We start from the raw sequence: 22,516 nt of genomic DNA, 5'->3' as shown, positions 1-22,516 counted from the left end.
CCATCTTTTGAGACTCGGATCAAATTCTAATTCTAGTTCCATCTAGTACTCACCCACCTACCACCTCGGAATTCATGAACAATTATGATCTCTTCAAAGTTTTCACCTAAATCATCCAAGTATTGACATATGAACATAGCTTATATGTTTTAAACCCATTTCTTTTTTTCACAGAAGAATATAATCGGACTTTAGTACTCTAGAATGGATATTTCAGTTCATCTAATTTATGGGGTACAAGCTGTTCCGACGTTATCAGCCACGCAAGCTCTTTATCAGGGAGACAAAGACACTTAACACAAACATTATGAGAGGAGAACATTTATGTACAAAGAAATTACTTTTCCAGTATTTAATGCAAATATAGTATTATTCTAGAAAGAGTTAATAAACTAATCAGTGCAAATATACTATATTCTTCAAAGAAGTCAATTCATACACTATTCAATGCAAATAAGGTACTATTCTATAAAGAAATCAATTACAAGAATATTCAATGCAAGGATAATACTATTCCGGAAATAAGACAATTAGTCCACTATTCATTATAAGCATAGCCATAGTAATATTCTATATTGAAGTAAATTATTACACTATTACAAGTATAGTACCATTCTGGAAAGAAGTCGAGTACACCACTATTCATTACAAGGATAGTACTATTCTGGAAAGAAGTCGATTACACCACTATTCATTACAAGGATAGTACTACTCTGGAAAGAAGTCGATTACACCACTATTCATTACATTGATAGTACTACTCTGGAAAGAAGTTGATTACACCACTATTCATTACAAGGATAGTACTAGTCTGGAAAGAAGTTGATTACACCACTATTCATTACAAGGATAGTACTATTCTGGCCGAAAGTCAATTACTCCACAATTTGTCACAAGGAAATATACTATTCTAGTAAGAAGTCAATTACTTGCTATTCAAAGATTTTAATTAGTGGTACGTTTCAGATTTATTAATTATTTTGTATTAGTAGCTACCATTTCTTAAGGGTTATTATATCTACAACCAACGAGTGGGGTAGTGATAAATATGTAGATGAGACTTTAAGGAAAACTCTCATGACTTTTTTCTTCAGCAATTTTATTTTAAAATCCCTTACTGATGGCATCTGTTTCAGTTAACATGTCATTAGGAAGGTAAAATTACCACCAAAACATTCGTTTTATTCATGGGTAACTCAGTAAAATAGAGTTACTCTAATAAGCTTAAATTAAACACTCGCTAAATTGTAATCACACTAAAAAACTGTGATTTAGAGTTTTCGTCGGGAACCCTGAGAGTTGCAGTATAATATTAGCCAGGTGCGTTTCTATACAGCTTGCTTGCAGATTGTACAAAAGGGATAATTCTTTGTCTGAATGATATGCAAAGTACAGGATCTATTTCTCCGCTAAGAAGATTCAACAGCATGGACATGTTAGATAAATTATAAATCATCCTCTTACCTGAAACTGACGTTGATTGAACTTCAATTTGACTCAGACCATTGTGATATTATAATTTCCTGATATCTGCACGTCTAGCAACCAAGAATTATTTTAACAAATGACTAGCAAAGAATCACTACGAGTCCATTTCCTCCCTTGCACTTTTATGCGTAATGGATTATATAAAAATTTCAAAATTCATTGCATAGACTTAAATGTAAGTAATAGAATATGTATGTATGTATGCATGTATGCATGCATGCATGCATGCATGTATGTATGTATGTATGTATGTATGTATGTATGTATGTATGTATGTATGTATGTATGTATGTATGTATGTATGTATGAATGTATGTATATATGTTCTTTGCAATATCTTATTATATAATTACAAATGTGTAATATACATCAAAAAGTATGATAACTGTTATGCTGCACTTCTATATCAAAATTTGAAATTCGATTTTTTTTCTCTTCATTTTATCCACATTCAGATGGTGAAATAATATCATTTCCATTTTAGCTAAAGAATTAATTTTAAACTTATTTAAAATTTCGATCAAACATGCTTTCCAAAAACTATCCTTTGTAGTTTCTTGTAGACGAAATTCACTGTGTAGTTTTCGAATCCGTGGTGTCGCACCAGTATACGTGACGACCTTGCACGACCAATGTCTGATAGGCTGCTATGGTGCGTCTTTTGGTCAGGCGATTTACCTCCCTTTTATGTGTTGATATGCCTTTGACACGGGACAAGTAGACATAATAACAAAAACCGAAGCAATGTATAGATTGATCTAGTTACTGTTTATAATATTTTGAAATTTCCGAGTATCAATTGATTATTTTGATTATTGATTTCATTCGAGGAAAACATACTTTTCAAAATCAGTTTGTAACAAGATAACAAGGTTGGATTTCGGATTTATAACAGAACACTTTTGATGTTGATACAAATACAATGTTTAATGATGAATGACTTGAATGAGAAAATAATTATTATTAATACGTGCGTGTATAAGTTCCAAAATTGGACAAATTAACATAAGCGGCACGAACCTTATAATGCAACAAAATAAAAATACAAATAAATGACCTTACACAGTACAAGGACAAAGGTGAATGATTCACAGTAATTTCATACGTCGAAAACAATGATGTGTTTTACCCAAATTGTAAAAACGAATTCACTTAAATTTTGAAATATGAGGTATTTTACTCAAATAGTAAAATAATGAAAACAGGACAAATATACAAAATATCTTTACAATCCCACGACACTGGGTATTACAAATCCCAAAATTATCCCACGTCCAAAAGATTACATGAATGGAGTTACACACTCCGTCACCAGCACACTTGGCTGCCAGTCACACTGGTCAATCAGGTAGTCAGTATTCCAGGTAGTCACCGACCACCATTCAATTCTTTGGTCAATCAAGCAATCAGCGCCCACCAATCGGTTAGCAACGCCCGATTACCTACTACTCGACCAGCAATACTGGTCACTCAGCTCTACGGCTTCTATGGTTCATCTTCACAGCTGTTATGGTCAACTTATATGATTAGCTCTACAGCTGGTACGACAATGACTCCGATCAGCTCCACAGTTGCGACTCCGATCAGCTGAAAATACATCTAACACCGTGTACTATACATTACATGGGCATATACGATAACACGTAATGACGTTATATACGGTAAGTTATACAAATTACATTATCGGCATAACACTACAAAGCATTAACCAGATCAGAATCATATGGTAATAACGGTTCTTAATAAAACGCAACTTTATTGCTAATATAAATCTCTTGCCAAATCACAACAAGAATATAAAATATTTACATTTTACTATATAAGCCGAAGCTACATAGAAAATATACCCCAAAAAAATAAACCTGGTTGTACAATAGTTATAACTTGTACACAACAAATTAATAAATAACTCACATAGCTCTACAGCTGAAGATGTGCAAGTCCTTAATTTATTGGTGTGGTCCCTCTCAGACTCCATCATAGAGATGACCCCTATTGTCGAAATTTGAATGATTTTATGTGTTTTGTTGCCCCCATAGTATATTTAGTGCGTGTAAATTCAAATAGAATTTTGACAGATTTATTAACTTGGATGAGGGTTTTGTACACCGTACTACTCTAATAAAAATAATAATAAAATATCTTTAACGAGGATAACACATTTGGTCATAGCTGACCCATCTGCCATGTGGTCCTCAGTTTTTGTAATCGTCTATGTTAAAAAAAAATAAAAATATAATTTAAAACAAAATAAGAACGAAAAAAAATATCACAAAATAAAAATAGAAGACCATGCATATAACCAGATATCGTCGCACACTCATTCGTACATATTTAACATGAATGACTATGCGTGACCATACGGGGAAACATACAAATATGTACAATTTTCATATTGTGTTTCCACAAATTTCAAGTTTCTCTATTCAGAGCTTTTAATATGTCATTCCAGCTGGTCTAGAAAGAATTTCTTTAATGATATATTAAAAGAAGCAAGGGAAGTTTAATTACGTATTCTCATTGGTAAGGAATTCCATACAATAGGTGCTGATACAGTAAATGAGCTTTTGTAATGATTGGTTTTTGACCAAGGAATCTGGAGATCGTTGTTAGTCGTCGATCGGAGATTACGCTCAGTATTCGATGATCTTAGTTCAATTATGTTAGAGATATAATCTGGAGAAAGACCATTTAATGACTTGTATGTCATGATTCCTTTAAATTAAAGAATACGTTTTTGTATATGTAGCCATTGCAGACGTGAAAACAAAACATTTGAGGGAGTCATAACAGGAAGTTTCAGTATTATTCGGGCTGCCCTTTTCTGGAGTCTATCAATTCTGGACAAATTATAAATTTATGTGTTTCCCCATATGGTACAGCCGTAATCTATCAGTGGTAGTATATAACCCAAAAAATAAATTTCAAGTGATTGTGGAGGTAGGAATTTTGAAAGCAAATTTAACAGAGTGTTTATGTAGCTCCTTAACCCTGGCTGGTTTCGGAGCTTTAATTACATTAGTAATCCTTGCGTATTGCTGTAAGTACTGTATGCTTTTTTATGGTCTGATATTTCCACATACATACATACATACATACATACATACATACATACATACATACACATACACATACACATACACATACGCATACGCATACGCATACGCATATGCATATATATATATATATATATATATATATATATATATATATATATATATATATATATATATATATATATATATATATATATATATATATATATATATATATATATATATATATATATATATATATATATAGATATATATACAGATATATATATACATATATATATACAGATATATACATATATATATACATACATATATATATATACATACATATATATATACATACATATATATATACATACATATACATATATATATATATATACATATATATACATATATATACATATATATATACATATATACACATATATACACATATATACACATATACACACATATAAACACACATATACACACATATACACACATATACACACATATACACATATATACACATATATACACATATATATACATATACATACATATACATACATATACATACATATACATATACATATATATATACATATATATATATACATATATATATACATATATATATATACATATATATATATACATAATGCATTTTATTATTCCATATAAAGTCTATAATCTTCCCCTCTATGACCTGCATCATTGCTTCAGTTAGGTGCACTGTATTCATAATATAGTTGAGTTGACTATACATGTAGGTTTTAGCAACCTGAATACGCTCTATTAGACTGAGTGTTGTGTTTAACCAAATTTCAACCTGCACTTCTATCTTGATTAGTAGTAGTTCACCGTAGTTGCGATGAGTTGAGTTCCTCCCATATAATATTCCTATTGCCATTACATGCGTTATGTCATGAAGGAAACAAGGGTGATTACCTCTCCGGTTACCTATCAGTAATATTTCTGTCTTATCATGATTAATTGCTGACCCAGAGGATTTTCCAAATTGTGTGAATTCATATTGTAAATGCCTGAAAGAGAATTCGTCTACTGGTGAAATTTCTGCAGTCGTCTGAATGCAGCAATTTTTTAAATTCCCCTTTCAAATTGGGTATTTTAATTCCAAGAATATTAATGTTTTTATTAATGTTAATATTTAAAAACTACATTGCTATAATACATAGCATCACTGATAGGGGGAAACCCTGTCTCACTGATTTCTGTATCATAAATTCCGCTGTTGCTGCACCATTTATTGTTATAGATGTTATATTTTGTACACCGATTAAATTATTTGTTGACATCTCATTTCTCCTCAGCACAAAGCTGGTTTGAAGTAAGAAATGACACCCTGGTTTTCTAAATGTGTGTTCTGCATTGTTTCCCTGCCGATCCCATGACAGATGTGCAGTGTTGATGTAAAAAGAGTAATAGCGCTAAATAAGTAGTTTTTGTCATGGCTAATCTTGATTCTGTTCTATCAATTTTTTTCGTTATCACAAGCTGTTGGGTCCTGGTCTGTACTGACGCACCATGAAGCTCGTAAATTACTGAAAACAAGTTTCTCTGGGGATTCATTTGAAAAGCTGGAATGGGCACCATTGGCTAACATGCCTGTTTAAAATGGGAAAGTAGTTTCTTTAATGTAGTAGATTCAAATTTTGAGATCAATACAAAGTGGTCTGAGCAGGTTTTAAAGACAAAAAAGATAACAAATAAATGTGTCTTAAAAAGCATGTCTGCAATTAGATTATTAGAAAAGTGGAAGAGAGAGGAAAAGAGAAAAGGCAAAATGCATATTACAGTAATTCTGAAGGCATGAAATCTTTTCTTTTGGTTTCTTTTCTGTTTCGTTGTTAAATTGCGCAAGTTCGTTTTTGTAGGTTATACTGTTGTCTCAACACTTGAGTAATTTGGTGCTCCAATTTCCTGTTTCAGAGATCTTTTTTTCTTCGCTTCGTTTAGAATAATTTCTATCCTGTTTGTTCACTTATGTACATTTCTACCTCCGTTCTGTTATATTCCATGGGTTTACTAATCGTGTTCTTGGTTAGCCTTTGTGAAGAGTAGCGTTTTATGGGTAGTCCTGAATCGAAGTCCGTATCTGTTCCTGATCCATTGCCGTTACGTATTATGATTTGTTTTATGGCATGGCATTATTTTTTTAGAAATTCCAAGTCAATAGTTCCATTATCCTTGATCAAGGTCTTTGTTCGTTCCGTTGTGATGTACCATGGTATTGTAGATTTGTCTTATGTGTTATACTTCCTAAGAAGTACCAGTTGATTCACTCTCGCCTCGTGGTCGGGCTTATACACGCAATTTCTCCCCTTGCTTCTTCCTGACATTACCCCTGTTCAAGTGAACGACAGAGCGAATCAGACCGCTCACTGACAAGGCGTTCCGTAATGTGTCGATTTAGTCTTATGGTGAAATATTTATACACATACGATGCAGTCATACATCATCTGTGCTCTGTTAGTATTCGTGTGTTTTTTTTCTTCATCGAAAGCACTTCGCACGTGCGGCATAGGAAGAACCGAACTCACCGTTTCAAAATATTGTGCACTATACATAAATCACCCTCAGGTATCCTTGTACACAAAGAAAACAAAACCCGAGTACATGTCTTTAATAATTAAAGGGATTTATACAATTCCATGACACTGTTCAGAGTAAATATTTTCGGAAACTTCAGATTTTGAAGTCATTGTGGCTCAGAATACAAATGGACTCTACATTCATAAGTTTTATTTCTTTGGATACGACCAGAGGAAAAGAGACAATCACTGTCGTCCGAACTAATGATATCACGGCAAAGTTTATAGAACACTGAACAAGGATGTGCAGATGAGAACACAAATTCGTGTTTCCTATATACAAAAACCACCACAGTTAAAAACGAGATTGCAATCGCTTCTATCAGCTGTACATTCCTAAATTACCACTAATTTTGACACTTTAAAATCCTAGAGTGACCTAACTATTCGATTCATCCGACTTTATCATACTCGTACATTGTTGAGAGTTTAAAAAGATATCCTTTCTTGTTATCATCAAAACACTTTAATAATTTCTTAACTTTAATAAAACACGGTAGGAACGTTTTAACTATATACATTAAGGCTAATGATAATAAAAATTACAATACAATTCAAAGGAAACCCCTGAGCTGAAAACTGAGAAAATAAAAGCCCCGATTTTTATAGTAACACTCACGTGGTTATGACCTTTTCGGCCGAATGCTATTAAATGGTAATACAGTACACTTGATTGTGATGCACTTGATCGTGCTGATAATATCCCCTGGAATATAGTGGTAATACATTACCTGTTCTTTTAGACTTAAGTTGCAATTATTTCCAGGCTTAAATATCTGTCGCCAAATTTCATTAACGTGCTGTTCGGAAATCTCCGACGAGGACGTATATTATTTGCTATATATTGTACATGGCATAGACACTTTAGACAGAAAAGTCATTGTTATGAATAAATGTACTCCATCCACAGCAAATGAATATTTTAAATGTATCGTCTAGCGTCATCAGATTATTTTGATATAATAAATCCCAGTATTTTATTAAACATGATTGAATAAAAAATGAATTAAAGTTTCATTCAGTAACAAATTCTTGTTCTAACAATATGACTCATAAATACATAGAACGATTTTCTTACCATCGACATTCACCCGGACCCGCCGTTTCAGCATGGTTATTTTCTTTTTTCTTCTTATGGAAACCCATGCGTTGTGAACTAAAATGGCATTGATTACACTTAGTAACGCAACTAGTTTGAAAACGAGACTCGTTTTCAAGAGGTTGTAAACACACTATGTTTTTAGATGATTGGTTTTGGATTTTCATCAGGCCTAATATACAATTTTTGGTAGAGCAAATTGGCTGGTAGTAAGGCGGCACAGCCAAATCATTTGATTTACACTGAGTCTGAGAACCATGGAGATCCTAATGGGTGGGATGTGTACATTTGCTTGTGCCATGCTGACCTTTTTGCTGGTTTATTTACGCGTGCGCATTAAACAAACTAATTGCAATCACCTTAGCTAATTAACATGTTATCTCGTTTGCCCGAAGATTATAAATGCATCTGGGAAATCTTTTTAATTTGGTTCTTGCCTACATTTTTGCAAACTATTTATCATTATCTCTCATTAGAGACTCCCAGAATAATGTTATGAGATTAATGTCTGCCCTTTCGTGTTCAGAAGATATATACGTTGCTTTTGCAACGATTTCTCGTCTAGTCTCATTAAAGTTGTCAGAAAGTGAAGTATCTGAAATTTTGTTCAAATAGTGAATAACATTAAGCTACCAGGACTCCATGCCAAATTTTACAACCCTAGAAGAAAATGGATAAGATTATCCTCGTGGAGGCATAATTTGAACGTTGTCGTCTCCCTTTGAATTTATATCGTTTATTACTGGTAGTAAAACGATATTACGTTGCTGAATGGGAATGCAAAAGTTTAAAACTAAAGTAACAAATGGATAAGACTGTCTTCTTAGAGACATCGTTTGACATTTATTTCCTTTCTTTGTGATGCTGTTTTTCACTTTAATACATGTCCTTCATTTTCTTATCATAAATTCAAACAGCTTGTTATTGCCAGCTTAAACTAATTTCGATTAAATATAATCATAGCTGGATATTATTGTATTAGTCCCTGATTTCACGCACAATCCGCTTCTTGGGGTTGGGGGTCTTGCTGTAAAGAATATGCTTTCTTACATAGAACAAGGAAAGAGAATAATGCTACTACTATCATTTTGTGCGTGAAGGACACACAACAACGTAACATAAACGGTAAGCAGCTTTTATTACCATCAGAAATTTGCTACTTTAATCTGTTATACACTTTATCTACTCAACACGTTTAAATATAATCTAAAGAAAAATTTTGCTCTTTCAAATGAATAACGGATATCTTTCCTCTTTTTGGGTGAAAAACGTTTGCATTTTAACTCGTTTAGTGAAATATATCCGTTATTCACTTAATTCGAATACATATACCCTGCTTAATTGCTTCCCGATATAAGCGTTTTCTCAAAGAAGATATTAGCCATTTCGCTCCGCTATCTATTTTTACAAAAAAAGATTATAATCCCCAATTACCTGTGTGTTTCATATTAAAAAATACTGGTCTTTTCGGAGCCGTTTATTTCGAAAATAAAGGCGCTGTTTAATTACTTTCTTTGACTAGCGTACCGCCAAAACTGTAGTAAATGAAACTAATTTCATTCAAGAGGAAATTATTTCAACGTAGAACCAGTACAAAGTATTAAAGATGCGCATGCTAAAAACTACACTAACTGGGCACGCTTTATCTTATGCAGTCCTTTGTTCTGAATGCACTGATATGTGAACAAGAAAGCATGAACAACGACAATCTGACAGACAGTTTGCTCAGAGCGACATTTTGAAACATTTTGGATGATGTTACATACCCCCCCCCCATAATAAACTTAACGTAAGTGAAAATGTTAACTAATTCCTAAACGTAAAGCTCGTATGGATACTTCACGGGATATATCTAAATTCCAAAAATACTAAAAGATCTCTGCAAAATACGTAAAAAGTCGTAGGTTCTTTTTTTTATATAGCAAATACGGTTTGAAAACAATATTCTATATATACACGATATTTTCCAGAGTAATGGACAATTCTTGCATTGCAAAGAGTGAATGAAATATACTATGTTGACACTAACTTTCTACAGTATGCAGGGGTCCTTAATTCCGTGAAATCATATATGCGTAGTTTATATATCGAATCTCAACCAGAACTTCTGGAAAAACCTTGGATTGCAAAAAAAGACACCACTTCTTGACACTAAGATAGGTTGCAGACATATTTATAATCATCTTGGTGAAATACATTATTAGATGCGATGTGATGTGATATGCATTTTTAACTTAGCTTTAACACGTTTTCAGTCATATCGCTACGATGTCTGCAGTGTGGCAGTTTATAGTGATGTCTATCACTGGGGCAGACACGTAGCATGATGTCCCACCCAGTCACATTCTCCTGACACCAGGCCGACCAGTCCTAACACTAACCTCTTAGTCATACAAAAGACTTATCATAGTGGTAATAACAGGTGCCTTGCTTGGCGCTCAGCATTCAGAGGTCAGTGTTAGGACTGGTCGGCCTGGTGTCAGGGTAATCTGACATGTGAGTGACATGAAGCTACATGTCTGCATCATTATGTCTCATAACTAGACATGACTATAAACCGCCGAACTGGAGACACCGTGGCAATGCGACTAAAAAAAGTTAAATCTACATTAAATATACAAATCAGAGAGAGAGAGAGAGAGAGAGATAAGACAGACAGACAGACAAACAAAGAGAGAGAGAGAGATGACATATGTAGGAAAAAGTAGGCTAATTGTAAGGTTGTCCATGAAATGGCTCCCGGAAACATCGTTACCCATCTTACGAGGACCAGTATGTATATTAAAAGAAAATTATTGCTGGAAAACAAAAATATTTATATTATGAAGAGATTGGACACACTAAGCATAGACTATAATTTCTGAACGTTGAATTCATTATAATACATTCTAACTGAATTTCAGCTTTCTATTAAAGATATACTTGAAGAATAATATCAATCAAATCTAACTCCCGCAATCTAAAGTCAATGTAATAAATCTGGTATATTTCGGCATAGAGAAATATATAATGATGACTAAAACCATATTTTAGGCTTTTAAAATAAGTTTAGCTTTACCGTATTAATTAAATTAAAAAAGAATTGGGTCTTTTAAACGTTCGATTCAATGCATTTAAAAATGTCGAAGTGCGGACGTCATAGAGGACACAAAAGTAGTTCCAATCAGGATGTTTGATACGGAAATACGGCTTGAATATCTGTATCTAACGACAGATCAAACATGTTATATTAAATGGGTATTCATGAAGGAAAGTTCGATACCATTCTATATACAGAGTATATTGATATATACCAAGTACAAAATAGGGTTATATAAAGCTTCTTTTGTTACAAAGAATTGACACTCGTGTCCCAATCACATCTTAACAAGAGAATGATGGTGACATGTCAGTGACCCTATTGGGCTTCTATTGTCACAAACCATTTGCAATACGAGCTCCATCACGCTTTCTATAAAGCTTGATGGAAGTGTTTTGATTATCGGGCTTCTTTTGATACGAAAAATTGACAAATTAATTATCAGTGGAGCACATTTCCTCAGATGAAATCTATTTCGCTAATTTCTTTTTACCAACCGTTTCTGTTTTCCACTTGTTTGTTTATGATTAATGAGGAAAATTTGATCGCGCTTTGCTAGTCCCATATTCGGTGTTAAATTTATCTCTTACTACCCTGTGATTTTAAGAACAAGCGTGAGAAGACGATGCAAATAAATCCTGTAGTTTAATTTGGCTTCCGTGCTACCTCTAACACCTAACATCAACATGGTCTGCATGTAAAAACGAAAGAAAAATAAGACGTTTTTCTTCATACATAATAGCACTATCTCTTACTGTATATTGAAAACGGGAATCAGTGTTAGTATCATCATCATTCATTAGTTCTCACTTTGTATTATGAATCTAATAATATCCATCTAAAATCAACCACTCACTGAAAATGAATAAATAAATAAATGAATAAGAATGTAATTTAACCCAAGGAGAAAGTACATACATGTATTGATCAACAGTCTCGAAAACAGTCTAGATTCATGACTATCAGGCTATGGGAAGACACGAAAATATTCTCGATGCATGACTATCAGATTATGGCAAGACACGAAAATAGTCTCGATGCATAACTATCTGACTATGGGAAGACAAGATAACAAGGACTATGGTAAGACACGAAAAAGGTCTCCCTGCATGACTATCAGACTATGGGAAGACAAGATTGCAGCCTCGATACATGACTGTCATACTATGGAAAGACAATATATCAGTCTCAATGCATGACTATCAGACTATGGAAAGACAAGATAGCAGTCTCGATACATGACTGTCAGACTTTGGAAAGACAAGATAGCTGTCTCGATACATGACTGTCAGACTATGGGAAGACAAGATAGCTGTCTCAATGCATGACTGTCAGACTATGGGAAGACAAGATAGCTGTCTCAATGAATGACTATCAGACTATGGGAAGACAAGATAGCTGTCTCGATGCAGAACTATGGAAGAAAAGGATTTGATACAACCGAAGCAGCTGCTACATCGTACGTTATTTTCGGTAATAAAAATTTCAGTGGACGTGTATTAGTACAGAACCGACTAATAATTCTAAAATTAATTAGCAATTAATTAGCCTATAGTTTGAACCCGAATAAACACTAAAGCTAACTAATTAGATCAGCCTGTTAAAAAGTGGGCTGAGAAAAGAAGTCCATCTTGCTACTGAAAGGGTTATATCATATATTTTCTGACCTAGTGTTCTCAGTGTTTATAAGACAAATATCAATAATTATTAATCAGAAATTATAAGAACCAAGTTTATCGAGGTCATCTCCAGAAAGATACCCGTTATCTGGTTAGTAGTTTTAAGATCATTTAATTAGCAACGCCTAGTAAGAGGAAAAGCTTGTGTTGAAATAGGCTTGAGTTTGATAGAGTCCAGTACTATTCTCATTCGACTTGATAGATCCCATTACTATTCTCATTCGGCTTGATTGATAACAATACCATTCTCATTCGACTTGATAGATCACAGAACTATTCTCATTACACGTGATACATCCCAGTACTTTTCTCATTCGACTTAACAGATCCCAGTACTATTGTCATTAAATTTGGTAGATCCAAGCACTATTCTCATTCGACTTGATATAGATCCCAGTACAATTTTCATTCGACTTGATAGATCGCAATACTAATCTCATCCGACTTGATAGATCCCAGTACTATTCTCATTCGACATGATTGATCCCAGTAATATTCTTATTGGACTTAATAGATCCTAGTACTATTCTCATTGTATTTGATAGATCCCAGTACTAGTCTCCTTCGACTTGATAGATCTCAGTAATATTCTTATTGGACTTGACATATCCCTGTACTATTTTCATTCGACTTGAAATTATCCCAGTAATATTTGCATTCGACTTGATAGATCCCATTACTGTTCTCGTTGGACATTATGGATTCTAGTACTATCCTCATTAGACTTGATAGATTGATCCCAGTATTATTCTCATTCGACTTGATAGATCCCAGTACTATTCTCATTCGACTTGATAGATTCCAGTATTATTATCATTCGACTTGATAGATTGATCCCAGTATTATTCTCATTCGACTTCATAGATCCAATTACTATTCTCATTCGACTTGACAGATCCTAGTAATAATCTCATTCGACTTGATAGATCATAGTACTATTCTCATTTGACTTGATTGATCCCAGTGCTATTCTCATTGGACGTGATAAATCCCAGTAATGTTCTCATTCGACTTAACAGATCCTATTACTATTATTATCAAACTTGGTAGATCCCAGCACTATTCTCATATGTGTTGATAGATCCACACACTATTATCATTTGACTTAATAGATCCCATTTCAATTCTCACTCGACTTGATAGATCACAATACTAGTATCATCCGACTTGATTGATCCCAGTACTATTCTCATTCGACTTAATACATCCTAGTACCATTCTCATTCGACTTGATATAGACCCCAGTACAATTTTCATTCGATTTGATAGATTATAATACTAATCTCATCCGACCTGATCTATTCCAGTATTATTCTCATTCGAATTGATACATCCTGGTCCTATTCTCATTGAACTTGATAGATCACATTACTATTCTCATTCGATTTGATAGATCCCATTACTATTCTCATTCGACTTGATAGATCCCAGTACTATTCTTATTTGATATATCCCAGTACTATTTTCATTCGACTTGAAAGATCCCAATACTTATTTCATTGGACCTAATAGAGCCCAGTACTATTTTCATTCGACTTGATAGATCCCATTACTATTCTCATTCGACTTGATAGATCCCAGTAATATTCTCGTTCCACTTTATAGATCTCGGTGCTATTATCACTGGACCTAACAGAGCCCAGTACTGTTCTCATTTGGCTTGATAGATCCCAGTACTATTCTCATTCGACTTGATAGATCCTTGTACTATTCTCATTCGACTTGATATATATCTGTACCATTCTCATTCGACTTAATAGATCCCAGTACTATTCTTAACTCACACAGATTTATATTCTGCTAATTGGGATTTTAAAGTGTCGTAAAGCTTTGGCACAATATTTTGTTGCTGCTAATCAAGAACCTATATTTTGGAAAACAATGAAAATTTGTACTTTTCGTATGGTTATATTTTAACAATTTATTAACTGTAGTTATTAGGCACGATTTATAGATATACCTAATTTACCCTAAGGCTAAACTGTATTTTTATTTTTTATTTTTATTTAATCGTCATTATTATTATTATTATTATTATTATTATTATTATTATTGCTGATGTTGTTGTTTACAGAAACATAAAGAATGTGATTCTTTCATGATGTTGTACAGTGCCGACGTAGTTAATCACTAAAAACTGTAGTAGTGTACATCACAGTTGTAAACGACAGAAACAGATCCCACAATTGTTGATCCTATGTTATGGATTATGTATTCCTGCTCCATTACAAAATTATTCATATTGAACTAATCTCTAATTGCCCTGGGATCTAACAACAGTTCTAAATTTGATATTATCTTTTATTTTATATGTTCCTGAAAGTTTGTAAACATCAGAAAAACCCATTCAAGCCAAACTTTTAATGTTATCCGAGTCACAATGCTAAAATTATGCAAATTGCTTAAGTTCAACATGTTTTGGCAAACTAAGATAGAATGCTTGTATATGTTATTTCTTGACCCAGCTATTACGTTCGCCCTTTTGAGGATATAGTTCTACTCTAAGTGCTAGCTGGATTATACGACACTTTGTGTACCGGATGATGATCATTGCACATTCAGCTATCGGGTTTATACTTATTTTGCGGCTCAGAGGATACGAGGAACAGCGAAATAATATACTATGCGAATACCTCAGTTTACTTAGTTTAAGCATATGTTTGATTGTCAAAAGAAAACTATTTTGGATTGTTTGTAAGTGTTCACGACTTACTTTGTTATAAATGTTTCCAACAATAAATTAGGGCTTGAGTCCATACTATGGTAAAAATGAATAGCTATTGCCATCAACCATCTGAACAAAAACATATTTTCAGTCTGCGTGTCGCCATGGTTAGAAGGATTGAAAAAAAGTCTTTACCTAACATTTATTCATATAAGATAGCCCAGTCTTTTCAAACAGTGCCTTCACATTTTCAAGTCAGCTCTTGAATAGTTTTGGCTATTGATCAATAGCATATTTAACTGGAAAGCAATGGCAGATGCAAACTCTGATTTACATTTAAATATACATGGAATAGCAGACAGTACAAATAATAACAAGTAGAGACTCAAAATAGAGCGCTGCAAAAATTGTTTGTTTACTTGAAGAGTTGATACATATCTTATACTTTCACTAGAAGAGTGTATACGCATTTTATATTTGTGCTAGAAGACTTTATACTACTGTAGACTCGATAGCGAAGAATTTTTAATTTTCTGCCCTGGATTCACAAACTGGCTAAATATTAACATGCATGACAATAAAACATGAAAGTAAGATAATCACAGCCAAAAAATAAAATATTCACTCGGTCTCCTAAATAATTTACGTTCCGGAGACAAGGTATTTGTAAGAAATAAATTCTTAAATAATAGTGACAATTTTCCATGGTCATGATTACTGCCACCTAACAAGCAAATATGTGCTAAGGGTCGGTTTGGTGTTTTAGGTCACAGCAACAAAAATAGGCTCTTGAGTTATATAAGCGAAATGCTTGTCCAAGAACACATCGCGGTAGAAAACCCAGGCTTAGGCGATGGTAGGATTCCAGCCAGCACCCTTTCGGTTAGTCGTCTCTTACAATATGCAGAAGAGCTCATGAAGATTACACTGGTCAACAGTGAAATCATTACTGACTTGAAAAGGCCCTAATCTGTAGTATTTTGGTGTGCCGAACACGAATATAACCGTGAAAAATTTGTATTGGTTCTCGTTTTGAAGATATTCATATACCTCATTTTCTATGTTTCACTGTGTAAATTTCTCCAGTAGGACTGCAGCAACATCCGGAATAATGATGTAACATTGCATAATACCATCATGCTCACATCATCCACAGTTGATTGCATCATTTTCTGATGCAATGCAATACTAATGCCATGCGGCTGCTGAAGTAAGTTGACGTCAGCAGTGTACTAGACATGTGTAGGCCTATTATACTAATGCCAGGCGGCTGCTGAAGCTGACGTAAGCAGTGTACTATATAAAGCCCAATCAGATAGGTTCAGCATTTAAAATATTTTAGATGTTGTGCGAGACAGTTCAAGCTACTGTTACATAAAACTTATTATTTTATCCATTTACGTACAATAAAGAACAGTAATGCCTCGAAAGTGTGTTAATACCGCGGACAATTTTTGCTATATTTGTGGGGAAGTGACATTTGCCAACCAGAAGAAAAGTATCAATTCTCAAGTGAAGAAGGCATATCATCTTTACTTCGGATGCAAGGTTGGTGACCAAGACAAGCCTTGGGCTCCGCATATATGCTGTGCTACATGTACAACACAGCTTTCACAGTGGTTGAATTGCAAAAGGTCATCAATGCCGTTTGCAGTCCCAATGGTGTGGAGAGAGCCAAGCAACCACCTAAATGACTGTTACTTCTGCTTGGTTCCTCCTCTTTCCGGCGGAATAACGAAGCGAAAGAAGTCGAGAATAGTCTACCTAAACATTCTGTCTGCATTGAGACCAGTTCCACATGGTGAGGGACTTCCTATTCCAGAACCTCCAGCAGAATATTCTCTTGATTCATCTGACGAAGACAAAGGTGAGTCGACCTGTTCTTCTCCTGGTCCATCAGCATGCAGTGATCCAGATTTTCACTGTGGTGCATCATCAACCCCACACAGAATAACACAGGAAGAACTAAATGACCTGATTCGTGATTTGGACTTATCAAAGAACAAGGCAGAATTGCTAGGATCAAGACTCCAACAATGGAATCTTCTAGAAGAAGATGTCACAATTACTGCATATCGAAAGCGCCACCAGCAATTGGAGCCTTTCTTCAGAAAGGAAAGTAATCTGATATTCTGTTCCGATATTGAGGGCCTCATGAATGCTTTAAAAATCACTCATGACCCACAAGAATGGAGACTATTTGTGGACTCTTCGAAACTGAGTCTCAAGGCTGTGCTTTTGCACAATGGAAACATTCTTCCATCTATTCCAGTAGCGTATGCTGTCCACATGAAAGAGACATACGATAACTTAAGGCAGCTACTGAATTCCATTGAGTATAACAAGTACAGCTGGCACCTCTGTGGTGATTTGAAGGTAGTTGCCCTTTTAATGGGACTGCAGCAAGGATATACAAAATACATGTGTTTCTTATGCGAGTGGGATAGCCGAGCAAGGGAAATGCACTACATGAGGAAGGAATGGACTCACAGGCAGAATGTAGCCATTGGAGAGAAGAATATCCAACACCCAGCTCTGGTTGAGGCTCAGAAAATCTTGCTACCACCCCTTCACATCAAACTAGGTTTGATGAAGAACTTCGTGAAAGCCATTGACCGGACTTTGCCAGCATTCCGATACCTGCATGAAAAATTCCCTCGACTCAGCGAAGCAAAGATTAAAGAGGGAGTTTTTGTGGGTCCTCAGATTCGAGAGCTTTTCAAAGATGACCGGTTCAACAACTTGCTGGAAGGTGACGCGAAACAAGCATGGAATGCTTTTCGCCTAGTTTCTACAAACTTCCTCGGAAATGTTAGGGCAGAAAACTATAAGGAACTAGTAGAAGACATGTTGATGAAGTATAAGAAACTTGGCTGCAATATGTCTCTAAAGATTCACTTCCTTCATTCCCATTTGGATTTCTTTCCTAGCAACTGTGGTATTGTTAGTGATGAACACGGCGAACGTTTTCATCAAGATATCGCAACAATGGAACAAAGATACCAGGGAAAATGGTCCACTACAATGCTGGCTGACTACTGCTGGACACTCCTCAGAGATGCTCCCGAACAGCTGTACAAGAGACAGGCGAAGAAATCTAAGATGTAGTCAATGACTTGATTTTTTATAGGTAGGCTATTACAGTTGACCTTTTACTATTGGAATGCATTTCGTTATGTAAACATTAATTTCTTGCAGATTACAAAAAAACTAGAGCCAATTTTGCAATTTGACTGTCATATTCGTGTTCAGCACATAAAAATTGATAAGAATTGACTAATTTTATTTCAGTAACATGACTTTTGTAAAAATTTGTTGTCCAGTGTTATTCCACCTCCCGGAGTAAGCAATGGATATCTGATAAGGTACAGTGCAAAACGTCTCGTTTATACATAGATAAATACATATCTGTTGTACTGGATGTATACCTGAGTTTAATTGGTTTGATCACATCAATCAAACAATCAGTTAGTCATCCAATCAATCGCTTTATCAAACTATTTATTTATCCATGTAATTGCATTTAGGACCGTTCAATTAATTTGTAATCAATATGTTCCTGTAAGTTTCACGAAGGCATCTGAAAACGTACCTTCATAATTATAATTCTAAAATGATTTTTTTGTGAACATTCATTCTCCATTATTGCAACAATTAGAAACATTACATTTGTAACAACCTGTACTTCGAAAACTATTTGATGTTCTAATTATTACAACTCCCTGGTGTTAGTTTAGGGAAAATGATGACGTCTGAATCAATATTTGTTATTTTATCTGTTCAAAAGCTATGTTGTGCATAACCGTTGTCTACTTCTGCTATATTCAGTTTATGTTTTGAATAATATTTTTATGAATCTATTATTTTATATTTTCAGCAAGAAAATTGAAAATATCTGCTAAGGACATCGATTCAAGTATTTTGTCTTTGCATGAATGTAGTATTATATAGCAGTCTATTGTATTTACCATGAAGAAAAACCCGACAGAAAAAGAATTAAAAAAAATAAAAGAAGACGGAATCTAGATAGATGAATAAATAACTAAACAAAAAACGCTCTCCGAGTAATGAACTGGCTGTTTGAACGACAAAATAACTAAATATATGTCAGACTAATGAAGTAGCTAACTGAAATGACAAACTATCTAAATATCTGTCAAACTAATGATGAGGCTGAAATTAAAAACTAAATATCTGTCAAACTAATGAAGAGGCTGACTGAAATGACAAACTAACTAAATATCTGTCAGACTAATGAAGTGGCTGACTGAAATGACAAATTAACTAAAGATCTGTCAAACTAATGAAGTAGCTGACTGAAATGACAAACTAACTAAAGATCTGTCATACTAATGATCTGGCTGACAGAAATGACAAACTAACTAAAGATATGTCCCACTAACTAACTGGCTGACTGAATGACAAACTAACTCAATTCTAAACATACCAACTAACTATTTATGAAAATAATATACTAAGCAAATAACGAACAGAACTTCACTACCAACAAGTTAGTAAACTAATTAGGTAGCTAAATGCTCATCAATCCATATAGTTTGGACGGTATCATTTTTTAAACTTTTGCCAGCAATTACATTTCAAGGGTACGTCATGATCAGCCGATGTGGTTTTTATTTTGTTACAGATGAATGCTTGTTCAAAGATGTTCCAATTCGTGATTTGTAACACACAGTAAATGATAATTCTGACTCTCTTACTGACATAAAATCTAACTAGATAACTAATTATTAGAATGATTTAATTGATATAAAAATCATCATTGTTTTTGCAAACATATATTAGTCCCTTCTAGTTGAACTCAGCTAATTTTCAACTGCAAAAATGTATTACAATTTATTCATATCATTATTGTGGTGCTATCCAAAATAATCTATAACTCTGTACTTGAGATGATCGTTATTGTTCTGATAATATACTAACATACCCCTAATGATTCCAAAATCTAGCTAGTCATCAACATGTAAAGAGCATATATTATCATTAAAAAAATAGGAAGGCTTAATTTCTGTTTAATTAGCAAGCAATGGTATTTTAAGGATCATGATTGTTCTCTTGTATTTTATTTCCTATTAAATCAAACAGAAACGAACATATAAGGCTAACCTATGTCGAGCCCTAATTTTGGTTCCATGTATAAATTTATAAACATCCCTTATACTTTTTTGTTCTAATTAAATATGCTAAGCATACATAAATATCCTTTCGAAGGAGAAATGGGCATTTTGGATCTTCGTTCGTACGTACATACATGAATGACAAAAATACATACATACATACATGCATACATACATACATACATACATACATACATACATGCATGCATGCATGCATGCATGCATGCATGCATGCATGCATACATACATACATACATACATACATACATACATACATACATACATACATACATACATACATACATACATATGCATGCATACATACATACATACAAAACATACATACATCATACATACGGGCGTACGAACGTACGTGCGTGCGTGTGTAAGTACGTACGTACGTGCGTGCGTGCGTACATACATACATACATCCATGCATACACACACACACACATACATACATACATACATACATACATACATACATACATACATACATACATACATACATACATAACTATATACATACATAGATACATACATACATAGATACATACATACATACATACACACACACACATATAATGAAAATATTTTAATTTTTAAAAAGTATCTACGTGATATGACAATGTTTTGAGACCTCACGTTTGATCACAGTTACCCCCAATCACTACTTTTATACTCCAACAAATATTTTAACCCAGGAATGTAGATGAAATTATTAGTCTGTTCGATTATCGTGAGAGTGGAAATGTTAATTTTGTTAATGCAAACTATTAATCTGTTTAGTTATCGTCATCCCTGACAGAGTGGAGATGTTAGCTTGGTTAATGCATCAAATTTGTATTCATATATACTATTGTTTTTGGGCTTTTATCTTGTTGGGGTTTTTTTTTTTGGCTATTCGCTTATAAACAACCATAAGATCGTATCTTGAAAACTGTGAAAACTTTTGCCGTGTCAGAATGCGAGACAAGAGTCATATTTGAGATGTTTCATTGACTCATTGCAAACAACTAAATGAGACGATCGTCATACTAGTAACTACTTTGTGGTAGTTCTTGTTTACATTATTTTCTACTTTATCAAAATATTTTGGCAAACTTTGTACCAAAGCTATTGTAATACAAGGGGGAATTAGAACAAACAAATAAAGAGGAAGAATACATAGAACAAAAAGCAATAAAGAAAAACACATATTATGATACTGTATACACACTTATCTAAGTTACTGGGACTATACGGGGATTTACCTTCCACTAAGATTGACTGCAGTGCGCATGATTTTGTCTTTTTCTGACAATGTAATTACGTTATCTGCAGAGACATTGATAACTTCAGGAGAAAGAAAGAATAAAAGAGTCCGATTGATCCGAAAAAGTAAGACTTGTATGGTCAGTATGAATATAATTTTCCGATCGATTGGCTTTTCCTATCGTTAGTAACCAAACATGTTTCTAAATATCCATTTGACAAACATTACTAATTGTTACATCCATTGAAAAATAACCATAAATGTTATATCTCTTAAAAAAAGAGATTATAATTGCTAAACATCTGACATTGAGGATGACTTGATACTATCTAAACTCATCACAATTCCGTTAATGTTCACTTGCCAGTTGAATTTTCATTCTCATAAAAATGCCTCGACATGTACCATTTTATTTTCAAATTTCACTCACACAATTCAGTGATGGCAGCCTCATAAACTA

The 22,516-nt window shown here is 33.9% G+C and overlaps 1 protein-coding gene across 3 annotated transcripts in view; it reads right to left on the bottom strand.

The window, feature by feature from the left end:
* LOC149789183 (melatonin receptor type 1B-A-like) overlaps window positions 1-22,516 on the bottom strand; it is a 194,624-nt gene that overhangs the window by 166,751 nt on the left and 5,357 nt on the right. The window contains exon 2 of one of the 3 annotated variants that reach the window (XR_016424473.1): window positions 2,464-3,075. The exons of the other annotated variants lie outside the window; for them this stretch is intronic. The gene's annotated coding sequence lies outside the window, so the exon portion shown is untranslated. Of the gene's footprint in view, window positions 1-2,463; window positions 3,076-22,516 lie in introns of those variants that run through there. 3 annotated transcript variants of the gene reach the window in all.

This window comes from Sinohyriopsis cumingii, chromosome 11 (assembly GCF_028554795.1).
Source record: "Sinohyriopsis cumingii isolate HCF-2022 chromosome 11, ASM2855479v2, whole genome shotgun sequence".
NCBI lineage: Eukaryota > Metazoa > Mollusca > Bivalvia > Unionida > Unionidae > Sinohyriopsis > Sinohyriopsis cumingii.
The sequence above is the reverse complement of the archived record's forward strand: the minus strand, read 5'-3'. Positions and strand labels throughout refer to the sequence as shown.